The sequence below is a fragment of the Anas platyrhynchos genome, chromosome 27 (genome assembly GCF_047663525.1).
Source record: "Anas platyrhynchos isolate ZD024472 breed Pekin duck chromosome 27, IASCAAS_PekinDuck_T2T, whole genome shotgun sequence".
Taxonomy (NCBI): Eukaryota; Metazoa; Chordata; class Aves; order Anseriformes; family Anatidae; genus Anas; species Anas platyrhynchos.
Window position 1 is genome coordinate 5,033,434 of NC_092613.1, and position 7,173 is coordinate 5,040,606.

Genomic DNA, 7,173 nt, shown 5'->3' on the forward strand with positions numbered 1-7,173 from the left:
TTCAGGACTGGGTGGTAACTCACCATGAGAGGCTATAATTACATACCCACAGCTTTCCTTAATGAGTCTGTCTTGAAATATTAACGGCTAGAACAAATATTGCCAGAGGATAAGCTTGATACGTTGGATGCAGGGACAGAATAGATCAGCTGGCAGCAGTCCCCAAGGCAATCCTAAGGCTGTTTTGCAGGAAGAGGGCATTATGGCATTGTTGACTTCAATAGCTGCCTTCCTGCATTTCCTCCATCACAAAATGCTTCCGAGGTGCAATCCTCAGGCTAGTGCCCTGCTCCAAATGATCGGAGTCATTGAATCTCCTTTCATTTACTAGTGCAGCATTACAGAAGTGTTTCCCTTAGTCTCCTACTTCTTAGAAGTCTTGCATCTTATCTGAATTCATCTACACACACTTCACAGCAGTGTAAGGATCCTGAGTCAGCTCTGAGCAAGTGAACTTGCATTCCAGAAGAATGCTGGAGAGGTAACCAGATGTTCCCCTCGAGGCATCCCACTTCCTTCTCAGCACAGTATGTAGCCCAGGAGATGGCTATCTTCAAGAAGATGGCACTCCCTTTTGAAGAGAATTCTTGAAACTTTTTGATGTAGCTGTAGAATGAATTCTGCTTAGCATTTAGAATTCAGCCATGGATCATCTTGAAACGAGAGACTTGTACCAGCATTTACATGTGTGATGTTAAATGCAAGTAATTTATTGAAAAATACAGTATTTGTTTTGGCTTCAGCCCTAGGATCGGACTGTGCTGCATAATGTTCGAGAGAATGGCTGGATCCCTGAAGGACAAAGCCATCAATCTTTGTCACAGGACTTCTGTCTCTCGGTGGCACCCAGCACAATGGGGCTCCAGTCCCGAGGGAGGCCTCTGAGCATCAGCATAGCAGGAACGCTGAGTGCCGCGCTGCTTTCCTTGCCTACAGATGAGTTTCAGCCGCTGTGATTAGATGACGTGTCTGGAGGCAACGGACTGTTTATTGTGCATTACTCACTGACTTGTGCAATAAATCTGTTTAAAGTAGTGTTTCTTCTTGCAGCAGGATGGGAAGAAGGTGGACAGCGGTACGATGACATCCTGAATGCCAATTAATATTCCACAGGCATCCACGTTAGACAGAGTAGGCCGCAGGCAACCAACCTTTATTTTAACTTAATCTCTTGGTGGTTTTAAGTACTTCCCAAAGGTGTGTTTTTGCTATCTGCAAAAAAGGAATCCACTTCAAATGAGATTATTTCAAGGCAGCTGCCGTTGACTGAATTGCTTCTCATCGAGAAGTAGCGTGGTGTTTCTTATGTCTGGGCACCATCACTGTTAGACTCCTGCGATCATTGACATGCATTTGCTTTCTCATTAGTCCTGTTCTGATAACTCCAGGACATCAGAAGATGGAGCATCCTCCCCCTTGAAATGAAAGTGGCCTCATTCCTAGCAATCTGCAGCTTGTTTGGTACCTTAGCTTGGTAGAAATAATCTTGTGTGTTAAGTCTGGTAAACCTCTAAGCATAAACGTGTTTTTTTTTTTCATTAGACAAGTGGAACATCCAGTGATGGAGATGATGAAGATGACCAAGATGAAACATACTTTTCTGTTTCTCTGTCTCCCACTGGAATCAGGTTATATACGTTTAATCTCTTTTCCATCTTTATTTTGGCTTATTTTAACATTTTGGAGAAGTTTGTTAACCTGCAGGTAAACGTCTTTGAAAGCACAGAGTTTGTGGAAATTCTTACTTAGAAAAAGCCTTGAGAAATGTTTGGAGCTAGATAAACAAGACTTCCTGGAGCTAGAGTGCCTTAAGTGCAGCATTTAACTTTTGCCTGGGATTCCTGCGATCCCACTGTCATGACTGCAAACAACAAAGAGTCTGTTGTGCTACTGGATGTGCTTGGGCACTCAGAAACTTCTGAAGCTGAGTCAAAATGATACTGCAGTTGAGTTGTAATAGCTCTTCTTGATGCTCAGAAAAAATGTATTTTGCTATCATTCTTAGAGCAACAAACAGAAAGCATATTCAAGAATATCATTCTTGTTAATTACTTGTGTGCCATGTCCCAGATGCATCTCTATAGGGAAATGAGGTGTCCAGTATGAGAGTTAAGCACTGTCTCTCTGTTCCAGTTACAAAAAGGTGGTACTTGGGTTAATTTCAAAAGGTAATTTTATATCTAGATGTTTTGCTTTGTCATTTGTGTTTGTTGTTTTTTTTTTGTGTGTGTTTTTGTTGTTGTTGTTGTTTTGTTTTTTTCCATTCTGCCCTAATTACAAGATTCATTTCCTTGCCTAATTTTAAGTCTGTATTATAGTCTGTGATATGTCTGAAAGATAACAGATGTTGGTTCTGTAGAATCAGTGATGAGAGTTCAGGTTACCTGAAACAACACTTGTTTGCTTGTCTGTCTTATAGAACCAGCAGGAAGAGGCCAAAGAAAAAAAGTAGGCAGTCACCAGCTCAGAAGAAAATGAAAACTGTTGATATGGAAGAAGTGATGTTGGTACCAGAAAAGGTAGAGGACAGAGAAGCAGCAGTACAGGAAAAGGGGGAGAACAGAGCAGAAAAAGCACAGCAAGCAACCGCTCAGTGTTCAGTATCTGAAACTGTCAAGTTTGTGGTCCTTGCACTCTCTGTGTTTCTGATCTTCGTGCATCTGACTATGATGGTAATACTAACAGTCTGCTCGTGATCTGCATTCTGGAAAGAAAGAAAGAGCACTGCGACACTAAGCAGTGCTTAGCAGTGACTACAGAACTGAAGAATGCTCTTTCCTTTCCCTGCTGTTTGTGAACAAGGTCTTCAGGTAGTGAATTAAAAGGCTGGTTGGAGGGTAAAAAGTCTGTGACTTGTCTGTACGTAGTGTTCACTCTATGCAGTGGTTCTAGCTCCTGGAACTGTGACTTGCTGTACTGTTTCTTTTCTGCTGAAGCCAAGTTGACACTTGGATGCATGTTTTGTGCCCCAGTTAAGAGATCTTCACTCAGAAGGGTTTGGAGTTCTGTATTTTTTTTTCCTAAACTGCCTCCAGCAGGGATTATTCTGTCTCTGAGAAAGTAAAGCTCCTCTAAGCTCTGGTTGTATTACATTTGAGAAACACCAGATATAAATTGAGGGAACAAAGTGCTTCCCGTCTGGCAAGACAGGTGATGGCTGTAGCATAATACAAGCTATGAAGGCTCAAGGGAGGAGTTATTATGTCTTAACCACTTCTGGAAGAATATCCTTTCCCCTTCAAGTCTAGAAATGCTACTTACAAGGGGGAGTGGTGGAAGTGAGGCTCTGCTGTACATAGCCTGCTACTTTCCATCTGAAGAAGATCTAACTTTGTGTGATGTTTTCATAAATCATGACACTTGGATTTAAATGACTCCTGGGTTAAGATCAAAATGAGTCCTTTCAGTATTTTTTAATTTCACGGGAGAAATGCAGAACTTTTGGTCTGGCACATAATCTGAAGGAATACACTGAAGCATCCTAAAATTGCTGAAGGCATTTGATTCTAAAAACTGCTCATTTTCTCTCGTCTGTGTGTGCTTTGCCAAGAAATAAAACTTAATATCCTTACGTCTGATACTGCTTGGTTTAAGAGGAAAATCCTTCCTGTGTAAGTTGTAACACAGTAAATTAATGGTACAAGATAGTGAACAATTTCCTCAATTTTTAAGACCTTCATCTTTACTATGTGTGCACTTTATAATCTTTACTTCATATCTTCACAATGCCTTTTAATATGAGGTAAGAGGTTACCTCTCTTCTAAGTAGGATAAATGGTAATAAATGAGGAGTTTGACTCCTGTAACAGTCAAAGTAGGATCAAGGTTGCTGGATTTCCACTAAGGTGTGGTGTTAGCTCTGTATTCTCAGAGGTTTCCTGCTTTATGAAGCTCATTTTCCAGTTTAGCAAATGCGATGAAAGCTGGAATGTGTAGTATATTTGCATGATGTTGCTTTCATAGGAAAATAATTTAGCTATTTCAAATTGCTATGTAAATGCTAGCCATCAAGTAGAATCGCTTCCCTGTTAAGTAACTGATGGACCATGTCGGTTCTGCTTCATGCTTAAGGCTTTGCTCTGCAATTCTTATATGCCCCCACTGTCTAGCCATCTCACATTTCCTCTGCAAAACCTTGTCTGGGATGATCCAATCGATGCATGGTTGCTTTGATGTGGTTATGTAGGATGGCAGAGCTGTGGCCGTGCCATTTCTCCTGGATTTAACAGCCCATCCTGCTATGAAGTTTAACGTGTTCCACAGCAGGTGGGACTGCTGTTTAACTCTCAAATCTGCATTGAACTGCAGAATACATTGCCAGTGGAAAAACAAAATGGCCAGTGGGGGCTGCTTGTAGGTTTGGAATGCTCCAGTTCTTGTCTGTACCCCCACATTCCAGTTTCCTGTGGGTCCTGGGAAGTGTTCCTTTGCTTCTGAAAATACTTATCTTCGTGTTGGTAAAGGGTAGCCTTGCAAACATATCTGTTTATGGCTGGCACAGCAGAAAAGTTGTTAAACTACCAGGTCATTCTCCTCACACTGAAATAATCCTTGTGGATCACAGGTAGAACTCCACGCCTTTTTATGTACTAGAATTGAGGGCATTGTGAGACAGCAAGGAGAGCACACAGTAGACAGTTGATGTTGAAAAATAACTGGCATTAACTTCAGAACCTTGTTCTTTTCAGGAAACAAGTTATTGGTTGCTGTCATTTGGAAATCTTACATGCTGGTATGGAAGGAGGTGGAATTCCTCCTCTCTTAGGGTTAGCTGGGGTGCCCCATGTGTATTTTCCCACTTATTTTTCTGTTCAGTGTTTACTGGGTTGTCTTAGTCTGTCCTTTCAATTAAGGATATCAAAGCATTGGCTTCAAGGATGAGGATTTTCTAAATCCTTCTTGGCAATGGATGACAAAAACATTAACCTCCTGTTGCTCAACATATAAGGGGTGTATCCTCATGCTGAGGAGCATGTGCTGTTCTGATCTTTATATGATATAAACATGTTAGTGCCCAACATTGTTTTATTGTCTTCACTTTGTTATACAAATATTCCTCACTTTAAAAAAAAAAATAATAGTAAAGTGTAGTGGGAGGGAGGATTAGAGCAAGTTCCTGGGCACACGAGGTGCTGCAGCTTAAGCTGTGCTTGGAAAAGAAACTCTCAATCTGCCTCTCTGTTGCACAGGAGGTAGGCTTGCTGGGCTTGTTGGAAATGACAGCTAGCCTCAGGTTCCTCCCAGCCTCAGGTGGTGGTATTGACCCTGTTACTGACCAACCTTCTGCAAGAAAAATCTGTACACGGCTGCAAGTCTTGTTAGTATTGGATTTGAATTAAAAATGCCTTCATTTAAACTCAAAATGGGGAGACACAGACAGCTTCCTCCACCCCCAGAGAAGTTCAGTTTGTGCCAAGTCTCCTCTAGCTCAGTGGAAATTAGTGAGGCAGCGTAGCAATCTTGCCAGAACAGAGTAGGAACCAATCCTGCTTCCCTGGGGAGCGAGTTTAGCACACATTGTGCTTGTTCATTTTATTGAGCAGCTCACCAAAACAAACAAGTGTCGTGTAGGTGGTGTCTGACCCACTGAAGGTAAGCTGTGCCCATTCCATCACACCTCCCAGTCCCTGCTCCCAGGTTGGTGTGGTCTCAGCCACTAAAATTGGAGTTAAAGGGAGTATTCACTTGGGAGGGGGCTATCTTTAAACCATGTGATTATTTTTTTTCCTGTATTTTTTTTTCTTAAGGCTTTTCTTTTAACTGTAAGACAGGGTTATGAATCCTTGTAACAAGTGCAAGGTGCACTAAATGGGCCGCATGGTGGTGACCTCCAGCAGTAGGTCTCAAAGTGGGGCAAACGCTGTGTCCCAGGGGGACTGGGGTGGTGACTGTCTTAACTCGCTTCCAGTTGTCGGTATTTACAAGAAGTCTGCCTGTGGGATAGTCTGCTGAGGAAAGAAAATGATGATCCTTGAAAGTGAGCTGGAGGATCTTGCCCTAAAGGAGGGATTTAGGCCGCACGGTTTTTGGGCTGGCCTTTTCTCCCTACCCAGGAGGCAGAATCCAAGTGCTTTCTCCTTCTTCCTCAGAAGAATAAACTCTTTTAAGGTGTGATTTAAGGAGCACATCACCCACGGGGATTTGTGCCCCACAGATGACATCCTTACATCTAAAGGAGAACGGGCCTGGCACCTCCCTCAGATGGCGGCAGTGTCCTCGTTGCTGGTCTGCAGGTTTTCTTGTCAGAGCTCTCCTCTTCGCCCCCAGCCCCTTCACCCTGCTTTGTGAAGTTCCTGTGAAAGGTTAAATAGGATCACTGATGAAGAGATGTCCCAATGCCACCCACGTCCCCCAGCCCAGCAGCTGGCCCTGCATCTCAGGCACCTTCCCTGCCACTCGGAGCCCGCTGCAGGCCGGCTGCGCTCCGGAGCCGTCTCCCCACATCTCCAATTCCGTGTGCTGCAGCCTCCTCCACCACAGACCTGTCAGCAAGGATCTGTGCCTGGCAGAAACAGCTCTGGGAGAGCGGTGACAGCCAAATGGTTGCTAAATGGGGAGTAGCTGGAGCGCTGCTGTAGCAGGGAGGTCAATTATAATCGACTTCCCTGTAACACCGCGCTGTGTTCTCAGAGACACCCCCAGGATGGGCAGCAGCTGGGGCTGGAAGTTGTCTGGAGATGGAAAGCTACAAAGATGAGAACAGGTCTGATGGGTGAGAATCTTCTTCCTCCAGTGTTTGCCTTGCTCTGCCTGGGGACAGCTTTTCTCTGCTGCCACAGCCACGTAAGAAGCTCGGAGTCCGCTCACTGCTGCCCTGGGCTTTAGCTACGTGCATATGTGCCCAAGATATTGCAGGTGGAGAACCAATTTTAAAGCCAACTTATAAGGAGCACACAAGGGAGATGCCTGTCAGAGGTGTTTGCCAAGCAGTCGTGGTCCGGCCAAGCCGGGACCAAATTCCTGCAGAAGGACACACGCGGGGTTTTGCTGGCTTGTCACAAAAGCATCAGGTGTCAGAGCCAAGAAAAGAAATTCTCACTAGTGAGAATTGGGTAAAAATACATTGTTAGAGATTAATGCATTTGCCCATAAATTTAGCTTTGGGGATCAGCATAACAGAAGGAGGAAGGCAGGTTCTGAGACGTGGAAGTGTTTCATTGTGGCAACCTTTGG